Source organism: Larus michahellis, chromosome 5, assembly GCF_964199755.1.
Source record: "Larus michahellis chromosome 5, bLarMic1.1, whole genome shotgun sequence".
In the NCBI taxonomy this organism is placed as follows: domain Eukaryota; kingdom Metazoa; phylum Chordata; class Aves; order Charadriiformes; family Laridae; genus Larus; species Larus michahellis.
The window spans coordinates 61090890-61113981 of NC_133900.1; positions in this window are offsets into that span (position 1 = coordinate 61090890).

Here is a 23092-nt window from a genome sequence, read left to right on the forward strand (position 1 = left end):
AGCACCCAGCACCTGAAAGGATGGGAGGGGGAGTCAGGGTCGTTATGGACGTGCACAGCCGAGGAACAACAGAGGTCATAAGCAATGGTGGTTTTAGTCTTTCCTTCCATACACTTTGTGTGATTTAATGTCAGAGTCTTCAAATCTAACCCACTCTCCTTTGTTTTAGTAAACCTGCCCAAGCTCCTGGCACTTTCCTAGTCTTTGTGTCCTTTGGTCAGATACTGGCGCTTTCTAACATTAAGCCTTTCGCAGTCATCCTGCCTTCCTCTGGCTGGGTTCCCTTTGGCTAATACCCAAGGTAAATTTCCAAATGACTGTTTGCATCTCATTGGCCCCTGCTAATTGCCTGCTAAAGACGTACTTCTCTCCTACAACTTGTGGTGATGTTGCACATGCTGCTGAATTCAAGGTCTCATTTTCCTTGAATTGCCTACTCTTCAGAGCCGTCAAAGGATTGTAGTATAGAAGATAATAAAAAGTCAATCAACCTTTAAAAGAAGCCTCCTTTCTTTCTCACGAGATAAATTCCACCTTCATGTTTTGCTTCTTAGTTACTTAAGTTGCTCTCCTTTGAGTTTTTTTACCATTCTTACAGCTCTTCCCGTTTATTCCTCAGGCTCTTAGCATTTAAGAAAAAACTTCCCAGGGTTTTCATTTGCCTTCTACTCAGGTTAGATTTGGAGTTTTCATATTGTGCCTTGACACCTCTTGGAAACAAGGTGGAACAAAGAGCATACTTCCATTTCAAAAATTAAACTAATTGCTTATTCTTCTAGGCAAAATCTTGCATGTCCATTTTTTCGATTAAGAGGCATGGATTTATCCCTGGGTTAAAAATAATATAGTTTGAGCAGTGATAAAACCAAATGGGTTATGTGAAACTAGAATGCATTAGTTCATCCTAAACCAATAAAGCTACATCTAATTTTATCTCAGTTTTGAGGAAAGCCACTGAAAGTTTTAGCCACAAGTGCAAGCAGTGCCACAACTCATTCAATTTGGATTTAAAGCTAAATCTTACTGCTTTTAATAGCAGTAGTCCTAAGGGAGAAGGCTAAACTATTATAAAATATACATCTAGGGATTAAACTACCCACTAACGTCCCCATGTTAATTATACAAATAGCTCAATAGAACTCCTTTTGGTCAGGCACATTCAGTGCTCCGGAGGTAAACCACTGTAGGTATTATTACAGCGAGCTTTATAGCCGTCATAATGTAATGAAGCTTACTCCCTTCATTAATTTAAGACACGATTTTTTTTCTGGAGGATTTAGAGGTAAGTGGTGATATCTGTGTGGCTGTTCCACAAGAATATGCACTCGAGGAATTAGAAAAAAATATCACCACTCGCCCCTTGCTAATTTTGCAACTTCCTTTTAAGCTGTTGTACTGAAACCTCATGAGCGTGTGCTCCTTTTTTTGTCCAGCTCAACTTTCGGTCTGCGTTGTGAGCTCTTGGCTGAGTAGAAGAAAGGTGGCCGCTTCTGCATGAAAATGAGCGGGTTTCACTGATCACTAAAATGTCGACTTTGCTCAGGAACATGAGAGTTTACATTTCCTAGGTAATGGGCACCAAAATCCCTGAAAACTGGGATAAAATTATATGCAACTTTTATGGTGCAGGCCTATGGAGCCATTTATAAAAATAAGCTGGGTTTTATATGATTGGTAACAAAAATACATAAAAATGTTGTTTGCCCCATATATTGGGAAATATCCTGTCTTGGCACTCTGCAGCTGGTGAGTCATAATTTTACAGTTTTTACTAAAATAAAAATGAAATTAAAAAGTCCACATTTTCAAAGAAGTACAGAAACATAATATTTATAGAAGATCATAAACAAGTACTCTGTTAATAGCTGTTGAACTTTGTTTAAAGAATAACAGACTAACATTTCCAAAGTACTCTTTGCTGAGATTGAACAGGATTTTATTCAAACTGTTGCGGTAACTAATGAAAAACAAATGAGATTTCCAAACAGTTTTGACTGTTAGGGGTGTGATGGCAATATCATTGCTTTTTGCACTTACAGCTGCTGCTTACACTGAAACTACCCATTTAAAACATCGTGTCATTTTATACTTGAACTCTTGATCTGCAATACCGAAGGGCCAGGCATATTTAACCCAAACTGGAAACAGCCTGATGCAACCCCAGTTTCGTCCTTCTGCATGAAGGCTCTTCAGCTTCCAAACTTACTTAAACCTCTGAGGTGGATCACAGACTACTGCCAGCCCTAGAGCTGTTTCTTGCCAAAAAAAAGCATCGTGATGCTCGCAGTGATTGTAGTCAGAGTGCTTCTTGCGCTTGTCCTACCCTGCTGGGTTGCTTTCCCCATCAGCTGCGCCTCTGGATGAGGGCCTGGGGCCCTTGGAGAATGTGCAGCTCCCCAAGACCCAGAAGCGGTTGGTGGCTCGTGAGAGCTGTAGTTCAGCAGAAGCGGCCTGATTCATCAGAGAGAAAAAGGCAAAAGCAGCTGAACTAAACCTCTTGTACGGTATTTTGTTAATACAGCTGAACAGAAATTAAAATTAAACTGACACATTTTTTTAGGGCCAAAATTTTCATTTTGCTGCTGAAGTCAGAAATTGCCACAAAATCCCCACATTCTGCCTAATGCTAACTTTTATTCAAATAAGCATTAGCATTTCCAACATATAGTTTCTAGGAAACTCAATATTAAAAAAATACTGAATACCTTTGTGAAGATTAAAGAAATTCAGGTGAAAAAGCACCAATAGCTGATGTAACATAATCTATATTGCAAAAGGCAGACAGAACAAAATACACATATTGATGAACAGAAAAGCCTGATCTCACATTGTTTCTCTGCATTATTAAATTCCCAGGTAGCTTTATTTTTAATGCAGATAGATCTGCTAAGAGTTCAGATTTTTTTAGTCAAATGGATGTAACTGGACAACGGCTCTCCTGAAGCATAAACTGTTATAATTGTTGGTCTCCATTTTACAGGTCAGCCAGCTTCAAGAATCCAAATGATTCTGAATCCTGAATTTCAGACACTTCAGATCCACTGTTCAAAAAGTGGAAAAGCCACCGCCTTAGAAGAATTAAATTATTTGTTAATGAAGTCAATAGAAGTTTATCACTCACATAAATGGAGTCGTTTCACCTATGACTTTGTTTTCTTTTTAACAAAAAACAACCAACCAACTAAAAAAAAAAAATTAAAAAAAAAATAAACCAAACAAACAGAACCGAAAAAATCCAGAAAAACAAACACCTCAGTGTTTCTAAGCTCATCTAAGACACTTTGAAGGTTTTAGCTGAAGGTTCAGGAGACAAACATCAAAGGTTGTTGGAAGGACAACTGATCCCTGAGATTAGCAGGGCTGATACTTTCTGGCTGTGTCAGTTAAAACTGCAATAGGAAATCACCAAGCTCATACAAAAATTTGCACATATTGTTCTGCAAATCAGGGCACATTATATTTCATTTGTTCCACTGCAGATGTCACTTGATCCTTCCAGATTCTCAAATCAATCCCTGCCTTGATTTATATTTTCCATAAATATTTTGAAGGAGGGCAGATGTGCCCACACAGACCCTCACTGCTATTTAGATGGGGGCTGCATCTATTACTGGAGACAGATGTGCTTAATAGGAAAATAATTTCAGTCATGTTACAGTACTAAACCTTGACATACTCCAAACCTTTTTAAAACACCTGTTCTGCATAGCTCTGAGCAAAGCTATATTTAAGAACAACACAAATCACATAGAGGAAGGGCTAAAAAACATAGTAACTTTACTCTTCCGTGGATACTAACAGTGAGGAGAGTGTTTAGCAGAACATGAAGTGTATTCATACCTCAAGTTTTCAAGCATGTTTTTCCTCCTCTAGTGTTGCGTGTGAATTTCCATTTAACTGTTCAGAATGAAGGGATGATGATAACTTAGAAGAATTAGAGGACGCAATTAGCCTGTCCTGCTTCAGCCTACTGAGTATTTTGATGATACAGTGTTAATACCAATTGAATGGCGTATTTGTATGTAAGGGAGCTAAACTCAAAGTCTAATCCAAATTATAGCTGGGCTTATTACTTGAGTTATACTACTGGGCATGCTGCATACAGAAACGACTCTGTGAAACACCGAAGGCAAAGAAATCCTGCTTTATAGTGCATATAATCGGAAAAGTAAGGAAAGAAAATTTAAACTGTTATTTAAACAACTCTCATTCCAATTACTACTTTCCTCTCTGTCAGGGCCAATTATTCTCACTTTAGACATGACTAGCATTTCTAGAGGCTTTTTTTTTTTTTTTTTACAATGTATAATGTGCCGCACAGTCACTTTGAAATGCCTGAAACATAAATTAAAGTACACAGGAAAAGGAGACTTACTAAACTTAAAGATATCCTCTTATTTTGTCATACTGAGGCACATTAAAATACAGAAGGACTTTACAAGCAGTAAAGTGTTTTGGACACGCATTTACTTCTGCTCCTTAAAGGAACAGTGAGAAAAATTTGAAAACCAGAGCATTTCTTCCCTAGCATGTATGCCAGACAAGAAAGCAAGTCCAGGAATGTTCATAAAAAACCAAATTAAAATAGCGGTATTGCTTATGAAATGAATATGACATGCTAATTATAATTTCAGACTACTGATACTCTAGTTTAGAAGCCTCCATTACTCTTACCACGAACAGATAGGATGAAACCAAACAAAAAAAAAGCGAGCCATCAAAACCTGAGAGTGTATTTTTGACCTGGTTAAAATGAGAACAGGTTAATTTTTTCTTAACTTGACGTAATACAATCAGAAATTTGTACTGATTCCAGACTTACCAACTAGAGAAGTGGGGTTTTGCCTTTTGGACAGCAGGTAAGGAACTGCTCACTGGTTGTCCACAGCTTTTTCATTTGCAGCAGACACACTTGCTTGGTACCGATTTTAACCAACTTGAATAGAAAATTTCCAAAAACCTAGGTACATGGAGATCTTGCTTTGCTGTAAGTGTTTCTCCCACTTGTCTGACTGGGGCAGGCCAGACGTGCATAAATGAACCCGTGTTCCAAAGGACTCCTTCATCGCGCTCCATCCTGCAGGCAAGAAACACAGCAGGAAGGGAGATTTACTATATTTTATTTTCAGGAATAAAAAGCACAGACTTTATACTTATTGCTGCAGATTTTTGCCCTGAAGGCCTCCAGAATCTTTTGATCTTATTTTGTAATAGCTTATTCATTTGCATTAGTAATGGAAGCACTGTCAATCAAGAATTGTATGTCTGCTTTTACATCTGTCCCCATGGATACAGGAAAGCTGTGCGATCGGCAGAATTGCATGCAAAACACTGATTTTACTTCTTGAGTCGTGTTCTCCTACATATAGCCATCTCCTTTACTACTTTCTTCAGTATCTGTGTCGATACTGGTCAAGGTGCCTGCGCTGTTGATTAGCTGGTACAGGCAGAACCTTCCTGTGGGCATCAAAAACTTTGGCTGTAGAAAGCGAACAGCTGGGAGGTGACTTTCCCTGCAAGATGTACCTGCCTTCATACACTTCATCCATAGTATTTTTATTGTATTAGCTCAGGAAAATCTTTTACAACTAGGGACAGCTATACTTTTTCAGATTAAGTTCACTGAATGCACCTCAGAGATTTGACTGTAACACTCAACTTAATTCTCTGTACATTTGTTGTCTCAATTTAGCTGCAAGCCTGTTTCCTAAATTCCTCATGCATAACACCAGAACTGATTGCACAGACATGCATCTATAGACCTAGTCAGAAATATGAAACCAAGTGAAATGCAAGCCTAAAAACAAACAAACAAAAAGTTTGTTTTTCTTCTAAAATTCATCCTGGGCTGAAATAAAAAAAAAATAAAAATTACAGAAACAAATAATATGCAAATGTGGGGTGAGCTAAGGGAATGAAAAGTTAATTTCATGCATGGACATGAAAATTGGCTGGTTTAGGAAGCCCAACCACCCTTTGGTTGTTGTAAGATTATTTCACAAGCGAAGGAAATGTGCGCTAATTCTGCTACCTTTTACATAGGGCGAATATATTTGACCTCACGGTAACACAGTTACTTCCTGAGATGGCTTCTTGCCTGCGCACAATTGACCTGAAGTGGGAACTTCATGATTTTGTCTTAAGTTCCTCTCCTCAGCTGATTTCATCAGTGTATCCAGTTTCACCTAATGTATTCTCACTCATGGCATGGGATGCTCCTCTTTCTTCAGCTGATTTCACAACCCGGTTCATATATGTGCTGTTACCTTTCTCTCCAGTCCAGATCCGAACGCATTAGCCATTTTCCTCCTCACTTTACATATCTAGAGAGCTCAGATACCTCTCAGACTCCACGCGGCGGGGGAAGGATTTTGCCCATTCCCAAGGAACGCTCACAGGAAAGGCTCAGCTCCCTCGGCTCATCCTGGCTGCCACAGCGCCCAGCAAACTCCATGGTGTGGCATTCTTCCCATTTCTTAGTCTGGCAGGTACTGGGATTACAGGGCATCTAAAACTAACCATTCGATGACTTTACCTCCACGACTGAGGCAAAGACAGCAGATTGTACAACTGCATAGTTTAATTTCTAGATAGAATTGCATCAAGATTGCAATAAATACAGTTCTGACCATCTTCATTTAAACATAATAGAGGTGCCCTTTGTTAACCTCACAACTGTTTTTGGCAGGGAGGATATATGTGTACAGAAGAATCGTGTCGCTCTGGGTCTCCTCACCTGGCCAAAACTCACTGAAAACGGGCCACGTGGTTTCTGGCAGTGGCTTGTCAGCTTGTGAAATGCAGCAAACAAACACGAGTGTGTTTTCTTCACATTCAGGATACCCAAACAGTATGAAGCAGCAGGAAAAAATATCCTCTGGGCTGCTGTGAGACTGACCATCAATTAAGATTTTCTCTACGGAGATAGGCAAGTGTTCAGTTCTCAGTTTGCTGTCTGTTGGGCCACATAGATCATAATTCTTTTGTCACTCCTACCTTTGTCTCGATGGAGTTTTTTTCCTCAATAGAAAATAAATCTGATTAAACATGAAACCAGAATAAAAGTATAAGTTCTGGATTGGATTCTTTGTACGTTGTCCCAGGATGGCCACAAAACTGGGAATGAATAACCAGAACCATTAGAGAAAAAATCCATGAGCAATGGCAACAGGTAGAGATAGGGTAAGCTCAAGGTCCATCCCTCAGGAGAACCTGGCTGTGGTATGATGGTTTCGTCTGCAGTGTGCACATACACATGCACACACAACAGGCAGCCGGGTACAATTTACATTTACGCAGAACATTGAAGGAAAGAAGAAAAATTACAAGACAGCCAGGATCTTTTTTTTTTTTTTGAAAGAATAAATATTCGCAGCTGAAGTACAAGACACTCTACCAGGAGTTTCCTTAAACAATAAGAACTTTATTGACATTTTAACAAGGGGAGACATTTCTCTAAATTACAGCCTTATTTAAACATTAGACAACAGACATAGTATAAAGTGGGTAAGAGAGTTTCTGTTAGTCCTTATAGGACTATCAAGGTCAAAAGTCAATTAGAGTACTTCTTCTAATTGAAGAGATGAAATTATTTCCTTGCTGCCTTGCATAGTGTGTCCTGCTTTTACAACAAATATTTATAGGATAAATCATTCTGTTAGGAAAAGACATGATTCATTCTACCCTAGGCAGACATGAGTGTAATTGTAAATGTGGAATTCGTAGGTTCTAGCACTGGTAAATATTTGCACAGAACCATTTCCTGTTCCATGACTACAAAAGTCTAGTTTTGCTGAAGACCCAGTTAGTGTCGAAGCCAACGTTTGCTCACGATAACCATGCTAATATAGCTGCTGAAGTTAGTGGGGCAATTTGCATGAATGAGATGAGCAGAAATTGGCTGGTGATTGGAGGAACAAAGCCGTCCCGCAACACGTCCTCAATATCCTGTGCTTTGGCTCCGCAAACCAGCAAACCTGGGCGTTCAGACGGAAGGCCGGGCATCAAACCCTCCGCTTAATGGATTCGCACACCTACCTGTTTCATGGCTTCTTCTGTTCCAATTCACCCTCTTCAAGAACGTGGTGCCAGCTGCACATCAATGTAGTTGCTGACCCTTTATTTTTACCATTTTTGATGGAATTATGATAAAATGCCCATACCTATGTTTGTCTTCCTGTCAAGCACAGTACCTGCAGGGTAATGTGATTTACAACAAAGGAAAGAAATAGAGAAAAACCCAGAGAGAATACTTCTATTTTAAGTACTTACTGATTTACTCATTCTTGTTTACTTCTTGCTGGTGGAACTGACAGCAAGGGATTTGTATTGTTATTTCTTCTGCTGATTGCTGAGAGAACAGGCTGACTGCGCCCCGAGTTCTCCCCAGGCTCCCTTTCCATGTTCTTGTTTCCTGGTAGTTTCTCCAATTTAAGAAGCTGGAGGCAGCGGGATTTGGGCCCAAAAGTTCTCCTACATTTTCTGTTGATTTAAGTGGTTTTTTGGTACTGCTGAGTATAATTGTTTAGGGATAGGTTCTCAGTGTAAACTGGCAAAGAGCCTCTGAGTGCTGCGTAGCCATGCCAATTTACACAGCAGAGAATTCGATACGATCTCAGCGAAGGGAGCATAATGCTAGACGCTAAAGAAATTCGAAAGCCGGAGAGAGGCAGACGGGCAAAAAGCTCAAGAGAGTGAGAGGAAAACAAAAACCGTATCAGAAAAATCTATTTTAATAGCTCCGTAAGGGTCCAGCTGCAGGTAGTGGGGGAAAAGACGGTGAAGCGCAGCAGGCTGAGTTAACCTGCCTGTCCCGCTGTGTGCACGCGGGTGGAGAGACTGCGCATGATTCAGCTTCCTTGCTAATGCTGCGAGACCATTAAACAAGGTATCAGCCATTGTCTCACGAACTGTGAATATAACAGCATTCCCGCCACGCATTTCTGTTATGCCGAGTGTGAGTTTGTTTTACAGTATAACTAGGAAAACAGTGTAATGGAAGTCTCATCATGCCCTGACTACACATAAATTCAGAGGCACCGTGTACCACATTCAGTAATACTTGGGTTAGATTAGACAGACCATCACCAACCTGGAGATCACTTTGAGTCTGGTTTATACCTGTCATGTGTCCACGCGGTCTATACTTAAATATTTACAGAGCAAAGCCAGCCTTTTCTGTTTTGCTATATCTCTATAAGCAAAGCTAACAAAAATGTGGCACCAGGAAAAAAAAAAAAAAAAAGAAAAGGAAACTCCCCCTATGGTAGCTGGTCAAGATCACCCAAATGTTTGTGAAGAAGGGAAAATCCTCATTAACGAGCCATGCATCTCCATCCTCACCATCAAACTGCAGTCTGGAACACCACTGTCTAATTTCCAGCAGTTCTTATTTGGAAGTTGTCAGGCGAGCCAAACTATAAGCACAAAACCTGGCAGCCTTCAGTGATCAGAGGTGGAAGGCATGGAAGAGAAATAGCAATTATTTTGTACACCTGGAAAGCTTGCCACTACAGAAGCTGGGCCAGAAGCAGGAGGAAAACTGTGCCACTCAGGAGAATCTGAGCACCCAATAATAATTAAACAACTCCTCATCGTGCTAACTTGCAGAATGAGTCAGGGTCTGGGGAAAAGATGAAGTATTCAAGGTATTTTTAAAAGACAAGTTGTCTTATTATATGCTTCAATGCAAAGCAACATTCAAGTCTTCAGTTTTCGCCTGGATTTACTAAACAAAGAACATCTGGTCAGTCAGTAACCACTGGAAGCAGAGGCTCTATTTTCCCTCTTTTGAGGAAAGCGTGGTTTCAGTAATAATGTGTTTAATCTCTGAGCTATTTACAAAATAAGCATTCGCTACCAAAGGCCACTGAAGTACCACCTTAACTTCTGGCAGAGAGAAGCACTAATGTTTCTCATTTTTCAAATGTAGGAAACCATACAAAATGTTGATTCATACCACCAGATCTCTCTTCCACTCTCATACACCGCTTCGTATCAACGGGACTTCGGAGCCATACGCAGGATTACCAGGGGCTAAATGATAAACTATACGAAGAAAAAAGTGAAATTATGTTTCCATTACATTTCATCATCAGGGCATTTATACTAGCACAAAATGACATTTCAAAAGCTCCCCAGTTTAATTTCAAAACCAGTTATATAATGGCTTTGGAATTATGTCCTCACATAATTGGAAAATCCCAAGAACTCATCCCTATGGCAGCAAGTGAAGCACTGTGACCAGTATTACACAGTCTATGCAATTTGTTTGCCACGACAGTCCAGTTTAATGTTAAATCTAGGAAAATGTATTTAAAAGAGGTTGCGGTGCTGGAGCTACTGTTCAGTGTTTTGCCTCATATCTAGAAACATTTTAGAATTCAATGAGCAAAGTATCCAAATAGCACTGTAAGAGTGAGTACATATAAAACTTACCTCAATCTGGAAAAATCAGGGTACATTTTCCCCTAGATCATAGAATCATAGAACCATAGGGTTGGAAGGGACCTCTGGAGATCATCTAGTCCAACCTCCCTGCCAGAGCAGGCTCACCTAGAGCAGGTTGCACAGGAACGTGTCCAGGTGGGTTTTGAATGTCTCCAGAGTTGGAGACTCCAACTCTAGATACATAATCCCCTCTATTCACCGCTGCAGCCAATCAACCATCTTTCTACTGACATTTTGGACAACAGAGGCCAGAGGGATTACATCAGACAACAACTAGTAGAAATATTGTTCACGTGGCATTGAAAACTGGTAAAAAATTAATAGTAACATTGCCTGGACGCAGCTCTATGTAGTCTTTTATTAGGAAAGTGCCTCAGGCTTTTAAGTTCTTCCTTTTAATGGGAAAGCTCTACCCAATTTCTTGCAGCCATCCTGCAGGCATCCTCTGTGCTTAGCACCATAAACCCTGGGCTGCATTAATCAAGAGAAGGAGAACAGGCAAGTGGTGAGCAATGTGACAAATCTGCATGAAAAGATAAACTCACCTGGAGCTTTCTGTATTTACAGAAAATAAGTTTGAAATTCATTGAATTTCTCTTAGAAGACCGCATAGTTTTAGAGTGAGAGCTCTCCTGTGGGTCCCATGCTCTACTCCTGATCAACATGGCACTGCAGAACTTCCTGGGTAAGACCTGAAGTTTGAGAGAGCATGAGGCAAAGCCCCTTAGGTGTCATCAGGGTGGAAAAGGAAGATGTTCAAAAGATGACAGACGCTTTCCTTAATTTAAAAAAAAAAAAGAAAAAGAAAAAAAAAAGAAAAAAACCAAACAGAACCCCCCCAAAAAGTACAACCAAAACCCCCCAAAAAACAAATCAATTTTTGTATTTGCATATTTTGATTTTTCATTGTTTTTTTAAAATACTAAATATATATACGCTAACATATAGCAGCTTTTTAAAAAAAATGTTTAGCTTTTAGTATTCAAAAACATTTCATTGAACGTTAAGTACGTTGGTAGAATTTTGGTAGAAAATGCTCATTTTGAGAAAACAGGGTTGTTTTTCTTAACTTAGAAATTAAAGAAATAATTCTCACACTTCCCAAACCCATGCCTTTAAGAAACTTCTATCAAGTGAAAAACAAATGGCATTGATCTATCTTCATTTAGTGTGGAAAAACACTACTGTATTTATCTTAGTGTTTCCAGTGTACAATGAAACGTTTAAAAATGAACAGTAGCTTTCTCTTTTGAGCAAGACTTGAAATCAATTGGAGGGAAAAATTTTTGTATTAATAAGTGTCAATGAAGAGTTACTGCTGTAAAACAAAACAAAATGTATGTATTTTAAATTATCACCAGTACTGGAATATCAAACACGGTTAAAATGCAGCCTTTATTGCTCTTTACATTTGGCTAAATAAAAAAACAAATTCCATCCCAAAGATATTCAAGGATTAACTAGAGCTTTCCTGCAAGAAATAGTTTTGTGGGTTTATCTGAAATTATGATGGTTAAAATGCAGGACCTTTATGACCTGCTCAATGGCAGGTTTACATTGAAACTGTTATAAATTATTACAGAGGTGAAGCCAATCTAAACAGTCCAACATAAATATATCTGCAGACATACTGGCTACTACATATTCTAAACACTGTCTGTATATGAATAAACAGAGCTTTCTAAATCATTTAAGAAAATGTATTTATTCATAAAATCAATAATATTTATTTTTGTGTTTGACAAAAAAGGTCTATTATATCTAACTTATTGGAGCTTGAAAACTTTTTTTATGGATTCTTATGTATGTGGTTTTCCTACATCTGATAATGGTTGAGAATTTTATTTTGAATCATGGGAACGTTTCTAATAGTTTTTGTATTTGGCTAATCCTTATCTGTTTAAATTGTTATTTTATTAAATTTCACGAGTTAAATAGTTGAGTAAACATACTGTACAGGGCTACATTTATTCAGCGCTGTGTCAACTAAAACTTTTATCAGACTATAAAACAGACACAGGTAATATTGGAAAACAAATCCGTATTTGTGTGTTTCTACATTCTTATTCATTTGGAACAGCAATAAAAATACATATTTCAGTTCATACTATTATAATAAGCAGCATTTGTGGCAGGAAAGGAAATGTGGGATGTTAACACATGGCCAGACCCTGGGTATTCCATTTATATGCATGAAACCATACAGGAAAAATTGCAGACTCAAATAAAGTTATGTATAATAACACTGTTTGTGTTGCTTCCCAATTTCATACAATATTAAAATTATTATATCACATTAAAATTCCTCCTGCTAGCTTCCCAACAAGATTCCCAAAGTGTTTTGCAAGAGGCAAACTGTGTGCTACACAGAAGAAAAAAAAAATATACATAAGTTACATATGCAAAATGGAGTCCTGAAAAAAACCAGACGTAAAACTATAGAAAATAGGAAGCGAGAAAGGCAGAGTCCTGAGATCTGCTGCACTGGATCTTGCTATTTGGTTAGAGGAACTTGCCAGAAACACAAAGGCAGCTGTGAAATAATAGAAATGCCAATTTCTTCCCCTAATTTCTGTCATTTTAAAATTGAGTCATATCCAGAAGCCTGAAGTTTAACGTATCCATTGAAACTTGTGGGGTTTTTGATTACTGCAATTCTGTGTTGTCTTTCCTTGTTTATTGTATAAATACCCTGTAACTGTATCCAATATTCATAGCTGCAGCATTTACATACCACTTTGCTGCTTATCTCCTGCACTTCCTTATAGAAAATTCCCCCTCATACCTGCTGTACTATACAAAACAAATAAATAAGAAGAAATGAAGGCACCCTTTTTATTTTGAAAATTATACAACCGTGGATTTCAATCCTTCGTGTCTCACGTACTTCCAAGTTCTCGGTTATACTCGTTTACTTTACCGTGTAGTGTAAACGACAGCCACCCAGTTTCAGAGCACTGGCTCCCCGTGCCAACGGGAGCCGATAACTCTGTTCTTGCAGATTCCATATATTGCTTTTGGTTGTTCCCACTGGGGAGCTGCCCACCGATGCTGTTGAATGTTTGTGGGGAAAAGAGTTTGATTCAGTCTCAAAAGCATTAACTAGGGGGTTTTTTTCCATAATTTACCAGGTAGCTAGGAAAGGTCTGAGGAAGGTAACAGCTCTTTTTGTGTCAAAACGGCAATCTCTGAAGAATTGCTGGATGAAGTATGTTTGGGGTCAGATTTTCTTTGATCACACAGAGCAGTTGCAGGTAAACTGAAAGACTTAGGGAGCAGGAAAGAACTGTTTTAAATAGGAAGAGGTCCCTTCCCTCCAGGCCCATGCTGCAGGATCCGGATCCTGATCTGAACGTCCTCCCTCCAGCTGCCTTTTGTTCGTGCCCAGGTCCCTCGGCCTGGGGGGGTACGTCTGGGAGAGCCCCGCGACACGGACACGGCGGCAGAGCTGGCACCACCACCGCTTCCCAAACTTCCTGCTCTACCTGGAACTGCCGCACGCAGCCCTTGGGTTTGATAAAACGATTAAATAAAGATGTGATTACAGTGGATTTCTGCCAGCCCACAATCTCTGGAAGTACCGGCAAGCCTGGACAGCCGGCTATTTCACACCATTAACGGGAGGCAGCTCGTGCTGGCTCCAGACAAAACCTCTGCAGGGCGAAGGGGCAGCTCTACCCACCGGCCGGCAGCGGGGAATGGATGGTCCGGCTTTCAGCAGGTATGATAAGTGGGGTGCTGAGCCATGAGTCACCGCTGGCTTCCCTTGCTACCGTAAGCAAGGCTTCTTCGGGAAGCTGCCTTCTAAGATAGCACTGGCCGTAGAATAAACAACTGACAGCGTTCCTGCAGTTCTCACTCACTACTTCATTCCTACTGACGGGGAAAGAAATTGCAACCGGCCGCTGGTAGGGAAATAGAGATGATTCGTTTTAATCCAGGCTAACACAACAAAAGAGTGAAGAAGGGGGAAGATGCGAAATAAAAAGATAAAACGAATGAGGAGCCGCTTGTATTGAAGACATTAAATTGAAATGAAAAAGCCAGATTGATGTTTAATTAAAAGACAGAAAAATAATAAAAATTAATTGAAATGAAAAAAAAAGTCATCTTAAAGGAACTGTATTTCCAAGTAACAACACTCTCTAATTGTCTAATGAATTCATATTGTGGATACAAAACTATAAAAAGATCCCCTCAAGAGAGGAAAAAAAATCTTTTACAAAAGAGAAATAGGAATAGCAAGAAAAGCAAACAAAAAGAAGCGAAATAATGAAAAGTCAGAGGGGAAATATAATCTTTTGTAAAGATTGTAAAGAAGATGTGAACAAGAAAACTTTAAGCAAAAATAAAACTCTGGTCTTATCCACTCTCTAAGGTTTTAAAAAGAGTACAGTGCAAATTGCATTTGTTCTTAATTTATCCATGATGCTAATTTGGCGATTAGCTCCCTGCTCCTGGGCCGCACTTGCCATGTGAGTGTGCTCTCCATCCCGTGGCAAAACCTACGGTATTCCCACAGCCGGACAACTGTAATTCTAACAATCAGATTTCCAAGAACCAATTACGTACAGAATCTACCCAGACCCTGTCAGCACTGAATTGTGCAAATTGTAAGATAGGCAGGAAACCACGTGTATTGTAAGTGATAAAGCCATTTTTGTTCCTATATCTGTAGTGGCTCTGCCAGTTGGTACTTCTTCCCTTCTGCTGACTTTAACCTCAGCCCAGAGATCAGCTGTCGACTACAGCGGCGTGCTAACGAACTTCAGACCTGCGTCCGGGACTCCAGTGACAGGAGCAGGATTTAATCAAGATGCACTTTTCACCAACTGGAAAAGAAGGTTTTTTTCCTCCAGATACGTGTGGCACAATTTAAACATTCTCTCATATGTAAAAAAATAAAATTGTCCAAAAAATAAGTCTGAATGTGAGCCAAGGGTAGGCTGGCAGGGAACCGTCTGACAGTGTAAATGCTCGTTTGTCACCTCAGGGGAGTGGTAACTCCAGCACCTGGTTACAGCAATTTAGATGTCATCAAGGTAATTCTGTCATGGCTGATTTAAGGCTAATTAAAATAAATTGTTAATTATTTTAAGTTTCATTTTGCACTGGAAATTTCGCAAAATACAGATTTTCTCTAAGATTTAGTTGCCATGGGATTTTTGGTTGAGTGTTTTTGTAAAAGAAAACACTTCCAAGTTTTGGTTGCTATTTTGTATTTCTGGGTTTTCCTCCCTTTCTTTTCACATTATCTATAATATTCTCTGCAGTGATCAATGTGCTTTTTTATGGATCACCACTACAGAGATCAACACCATATCATTCCAGATCACAGAGTAATTTGATTTGGATTTAACAGGATTGCAAAGAAGAGAAATCCAGAGCACTACTTCTTCATGGTTTGTTTTTTTTTCTTAATGTGGTCCAGAGTGAAAATTCCCTCCCCCTAATGAAGGGAAATCCTAGTGATAAAGTACGGGGAACAATAATTTTATTTTTGCAATAATATCCCTGTTGATACAGCAGTAAGATCAGTTGAAGGTGAAAGGAACAACATATCTTGACACACGGAATATTATCAGGCATGATCTACTTAAATAGATCACAACTGTATTTCGGTTACCTACTGGTGTTGGATGCACATTCTTTTCTCCTCTACATCTCTGACTCAACAATATTTAATCACTCTATGCAAATAGAAGTTAGATTATTTCTAAATGAAAGCTCTGCTAGCTCCATCAGTGAGCAGACCTCCTCCCCCCCCAACACTTGAGCAGATTATTTCAAAGGCCCTTAACGTTGCATTTCCAAAGAAAAGGTAAATGCTGACACAGCAAATCACCAGCGTTAGCTAATGTTATCCACCCTTCCTTGCAGCAAGTCATCTCTGTATCAAATGATACTTACAGATGATACTTTAGACCAGCTTGTCTGATTGCAGCTTAGTTGCATCATGAAGACCCTGAAAGCAGAATAAAATTATTGTAATCAGGCTGCACTTTCTTTTTCTTATTCTTTGTTGGGAGGAGGAACCAAGTAGGTGGCCCCAGTAATGCAGGATAGATCTCTGCTTTCTTTGGCTAGACAATTTGGCAATTTGAAGTATACAATATCTAATTTGCTTTATGGGAAAACAAAGTTTTAGTTCTTCTGGAATGAGTGAGATTATACTGGCTCTGGGCTTTCTCATTTTATTTTTTGTTTCTGTATCCAGGAGCAACGGATGTCAGTGCACCTGCTGTACACGTGCACATTCCCATCAAGGGCCAATAATATCCTATATTCCTTACTCATTTCCAGTTTGACTTTTCCAGATTAGAACTTTACTTTACCTAATTTGCTCCCTGCGGCCATGCAGTTAAAAGTATAAATGAAAGATGGGAGAGACCAACCAGTCTACACTTCTAAAAGCGTTCCTGGGATAATAGTCCTACTACATCAAATGACGTATGAAAACTTTACCCTCAGTTTTCTATAAAATATTATTATTTGAAATTTTAGCCTGTAGTTGGAGTCAGAACTGAGCATGCTGAAAAAAAAATAAATCAGAGAACTTGATTTTGTCTTTCCAGAATGGCCTGAAAATCAGCAGAATTAGCGTTCGCAAGTTCTTCAGTTATCTTTGATCCTGTCCATACTCTAGTTAAAGATGAGTTCTAAAAATCACAGAGTCTGAATGGTTGAAATGTTCATCTAATTGAGCTAACTAAATAGCATTGGGTCGCTGTGTATTCATCTGAACACAAGCTCAGTCTTATAAAGGTTCTCCCTGAACTGAGTTGGTCAAAAGATTGCCTTGGGTTTCTAACATAAAGTGTGAATACTGTTTCATGGAAGTAAATCTGACATCATCATGCAGGTTTCTGTTTCATCAGATACCAATAAAGCATTTTGTCAAATTGAGTATTAATCGGTACCAACAAATTAACGAAGAAGATACACTGGAAGTATCAGGTTGCACCACTATCTTTGCTTTAATGTAAAGGGGATTGACACGGATTTCTATATACATTAATAAAAAAGCAATATTGTTATTTTATGAAGAGAGGGCAAAGAAAATAAGTAGAAAGAATTTAGAAAGCTCATCAGTAATCAACCCATATGACACTCAGAAAGCAATCTCTAAACCACGAGCATGAGTATTTGCAGACAGTGCCATGAAGGCAGATGTTGATGTGGAAAATACTACATTTTTCCGTAATTAGGCATCTGCAGACTATAATTATCATCCAAAGGAGTGGTCTGGTTCTGAGAATTAAAATGACACCTCAGTAGACAACCCTGTCTATAACTTCTGATTAATTAATTAAAAAAAAATATTAAAAAGTAAGTGTATTTACATATGTATGTACGCACACAAACACAGAGTCTGGCACTGAATTAAAGGTGAGAGAGACTTTTCCAAATAAAAATTCATGCAAAAAAAGCTTTTCAGATGAAATCTAGATTAATATAAGAAGAAAAAAAAAAGATTTTATTTTCGTAAAAGAACTGTCAGGAACTAAAAATCACTAGAGAGTAGGCTAACACGTCAGTAATAATCTAGCCTGGAAAACACTAAAAGAACCTATATTTTTCATGAGAGATTCGTCAGATGTTCTGAACACAACTCTTATCCCTGAGTCAGTCTTTTCAAGGCCATGTGGAGGTATCACAGCGACGTGAAAAGACCTTAAGCGCTCCCGTTGCTGGCTGAGGATCAGCTCTTTCATCAAGATGATGGCAAAGGATAACTACAAATTTGCTTAAAGCCTGTGCAGGAGCACTCCAAGAAAGGAGGATTTGAAAGTTTGCTTGGCCTACAAGTCTTTGAGGAGACCACTCTGTAGGGACATCCCAGCCAGGACTGCAAACTGCGCCCAGTCAAAGAAACATCTAAGGGGTTTATTTCAAACCTTGGAACACACAAGAGAAAACAGGAGGCTGTGACTGTGCTCTGCTCCTCTAGCAGCTCAGAGCTCAGCTTTCGGGTTCAAACCTACAACAAGAGAGTCTGGCTTCTGCTGGGCCCATGTGTGGAGCAGAGGATAAAGGGACCATGCTATAGCTTTATAGCTATTACTATCTGATTACTGGCTCTTCCTTCCTTTTTCCTAATTGTGTTGGATCACAGCAATTTTCACACAATACCCAACAATACAGTTTGCCCACAGAACTTTCTCAAATAGTGGAAGGCCTCAGTCCTGCAAAATGCAAAACAGAGCAAAACACGCATAAGCCCAAGCTGACCCTCAAGCATGCAGAGTCCTGTTTATTCAGATACTGCTTTTCTTGAAAGATCATGTGTACTTAAAGATTATTTAAGTACACATTGATCACAGAATCATATGATTCTATGATTCTGTGATCAATGCGTACTTAAAAAATTTGCTGAGCTGTGGGAAAGAGCTAAGCCTTATCCAAGAGTGAAGTCTAAAAGGAACAAGCTTTAAGAAAGATACCAATATACACAATTCCAAATGCACAGCGTTATGTAAGAATTTCAGCGCATGCAATGAAAGGAATAAAACATAATGGGAACCACACAGCCAAAGAGTTTGCCATTCTTCCAACATACCACTTATTTATTTCAAGACTTCTAAATCTTTCATCACTGAAGTAGCACAATTGTATTTACTGTGCTGCTGCTTAACTGATTGGTTTTTGTACTTTCTCTTTGATAGACCAGGTAGTATTTACATGGACATTCCATCGCCTTGTCTGAACACTATAAAGTTTTCTCTGCATGTACATCTGAGGAGAAAAGGTCTAATGCTGGTGCAGTAAGCATTATACATTGAAATTATTGATATATTTTTAGTCTAGATACTTTAGTGCTGTTTTCATGGACCTGTAGCGAAAACCCTATAGATCTGTTAGAGAACTTCATTCACACCATCCAGGAAATTTTGAGCATCACCCAGCAGCTCCTGTTGATGTGGTCAACTCTTTAATTTAGTGGAACTATTTAGAAGAGGAAAGCCCATGTAAGATGGCTCATACTTGGTCCTCTAAAAACTTGTACAGGACCCAATTTAGACAGATCAGGTTATAGAGGGTTGTGGGATGGGTTCCTCTCATTTTCCCCTAATATTGCAGTTCTACTTTTTTAGGACTTTTCTGTGGAGGGGAGAGAACACAGAAAAACAGACTATAAAGGTCAAGAAATCACTGAAGAGCAGAAGGTGTTTTCCTCCTATTTCAATAGAGTTTTAAGCATATGTAAATATGCCACAGTACAATAAATGGGGTGAAAAAATACATAGAAAAAGAAAACCATCTTCAAACTAGACATGCACTTCCAGTGTAATGGATGTTTTCAGGGAAGACTCAGGATTGCCCGATACCCAGCCCCACATAGAAACTGCTGCTTTACACATCTTCCTTGGAGACCGTACCTGAAATTACCCTTTCACTTCAGCATCAGTTCAACCAGCATTTTAGAAAGGCCCCCTCTGGCACATTTTCATCACCACCCCAGCAGTACTAAAATGGCACTTAAATCTGGTCCACTATTTCAGGCATTTTACCGAGTCTATGTGCAATTACTCCTGAGATGTGTTTCTACGTGATCTGCAGCTCCAGACTGACTATGTTTCTGCCATTAGAAAATCTGGTCTCAAACTCTGTTATCACAAAGCATCTTGTGCTGAAGCTCTAACTAAATGACTGAACTAGCATAGTAGTATTTCCATTTTATTACATAATCAAGGACATTCAGACACATTAAAACAGTAATTTAGAGCAGTACAGTATTTGGCTTTAGCAATGGTTTTTGGGGTGTTATATAGATACATCAGTAAACAATGCAGTTTTTATATACAGATCTGGTAGTTAATGGTGGTTTCCAGGGGTAACTTTTGTTTAAGGTAATACTGCGTTTTGGACTACTTTCAAAAATTCGTTTTTCTACCAAACCTACAAAGCTTTTGGGATAGTCAAAATATGTGCGTATTTGGAGCAGAAACAATTGTCAGGTTTATACTGGTTAAAAGTCTGACCAATATCCCAAAGTGACATTCTGGGAAATATGCAAATGATTTTTCAAGTTATTTTAGAAATAATGGTATTCGACTCAGGAAGTTTATATTAAATACAATCTACAGTGGGTTACAGTGAGAACTTCACTTTGGCTGATGGATGATAAGAATAAAGTCCTTCCCAGATGAATTGAGCCTTGTGTATATATCCATGAGTTATGCTCAGACAGCTTATTTCACATAAAATTCCTACATAATGCATGGTTTCATCTAACATTGATCCCAATCCAGTTGGATCCTAGATTATCAGGTTGGATTTTTCAGCTGAAAAAATACAGCAGTAATATTTACAAATATTGACTTCAGTTCACGCTCTTGGAACTTAAACATGTGACATGATACCCAGAGATAACCTGGGAGGTAGAGCTTCTTTCTGGACAGGTCAGAGTTTTGTATTTCTGCAGAGTACTTGATATTCTTTAAACACTATTTTGTGGCAGAATGGGCAAATGCTGCTCATAACATGAACATTAATATTTACGAAATGGAGAACATCTAAAAAGATATCCTTCAGAGTGGGAAAAACCAAATGTGGTGGTGCCAAAGTATTTCACTCCAGGTCTCAAAGCACTCTGAGAGAGAGACTCTTCACCCAAAAAATAGTTTCAAATTATTAAAATTCTTCTTATACGTATTTTAATCATTTCAAGCAAATACATTGTGAAGCTATTGTGAAAACTGACCCAAAGGCATACAAAGTTAAGATATATAGAAAGAGTAGTAAAAGAAGTTTTAAATATTTTTGAATCACATGCTTGGGTTTTTCATCACAAGAATACGACTAGCTCTCCTAAGCCTCACTGCAATAAGTGATAAAAATAATAACATAAGAAGTTAAACTGTCCTTTTCCTAAATCCACGTACATGCTTCCATTCAATTATTTATATTTCTCTCTTAAATCCTTGTTCACTATTGTATCAAAAAAAAATTTGTCTTCACTTTCAGAGGCTTTCACAGCTTTTCCCCTCCCCGTATGATTTTTCATAGATACCTATTTGTTAAATTTTCCAGCAAAGACATTCACACTCTCTCCTATGGCATATCGCATTTTTTAAAAAGAGTTTTCCACAAATATAAATACAGCTATTGCAGTACTCTCAATCTCTTTTACTACATGAAGCTTGAAAGAACTTGCCAATGATCTGATTTTTGCACATTGAAACTGCTGTGATGCTCACCAGTATTGTCTCAGCGTTTCCTTATACATCTTCCTACCTCCATCAGTCTCTACCTTTTCTCTTGGACAATGTTAACAGACTGGACAGTGATTAATGCCACTGTCTCTCATGTTTCATTGGCGTAGTCCTGACCCACCATTCTTAGGTATTAGTATAAAATAATTACTTAATGCTAGCAATAATTTGAAGACTTATAACTCAAGCTATTAAAATTAATTTTCTTGTATTTTGCCAGACCCTTCTATTTGTTTTTTTCTGATTAATCTATCCATATTATTAATTTCCCAAACCGTGTTTTTTAAGTACAGTATAGCTTGATGATGTTTTCTATAAGAAAATGCTGCTACCCCATAAAATTCCCAGAGGGTAAATTGTTCTCAATTGAGATACATTTGAAAATAAAGTCATGATAGAGTTTTAGTTCTAACAAGTTTCTTTTTCATTGCATACTTATAATTTTTAAATACAAACATGTACACATTCATATACAGTAACTCTAAAGGCATATCTTTGCTTCATTATTGATTTTTTACCCCTTACCAGCAAAAATCAATGCTCCTTTATGAGAAAAAGTAAAGGCAATGGCTGCTTTCATGGATCTATTTTTCTTTAGTATTATTGTGCTGACAGGAGCAGGTAGACACAAGAAAACAGCACTATGTATTGGAAGAGAAACTGCAGATTATTTCTTGCTCTTCTCAAAGCATGAAATTGCTAAAATTCAAATTATGGCAACTCAAAAATGGGCTTTGATCCCCCAAAATATTACTTAGCATCATACTTAGCACCTGTGGTCTTCTGTTGGTTTGTCAGCTTTGTAATCAGCCAGAAAAATGGCTGTCAGGGTGAGGGGAAGAGCAAGCAGGGACGCTCGCTTGGGATAAAACCCCCCAAAAATACTGCTTTAAAATTTTAAGTAAACTGAAATTTAAAAAATGGCCTTGTTTGAATGAACATGAAGTTTTATCTACAGTCCCTGCTCAGTTTCTGGAGGAGACTGTTGGGGCCCCACGCACATCTTCCCACTCCTGGGGTTTGGCTGTGGGGCCAGTTGTGACCTCCAGCAGGGAAGAGCCACTCCCGCCCCACTCCCTCACTGGGGCCATGGGACAAGGCTCACTTGGCTCCTGGATTCATCAAAAAAATAAAATGTGTTTTCACTTCTTTCTAAAGAAGTTTCTAAAAACACTTTTTAGACTTCTATAAGGAATTATTTTCTGCTGTCCTCCAAACCACCCTGCTGACATAAACATGTCCCCTATGGCCATGGGTTCACAAAAGTGTTTTTCTGGGGTAATACCAGTTTGAACAAGTCCTTCTCCCCATGCCCCATTTTTGTTCGCTGCCTCATTTGAGACAGCATAACTGTTTGCATGGTGATGCAGTGAATATAATTGGAACACTGAGCTGGGTAATAAGTCTCCAAAATGAAATTCTCCCAA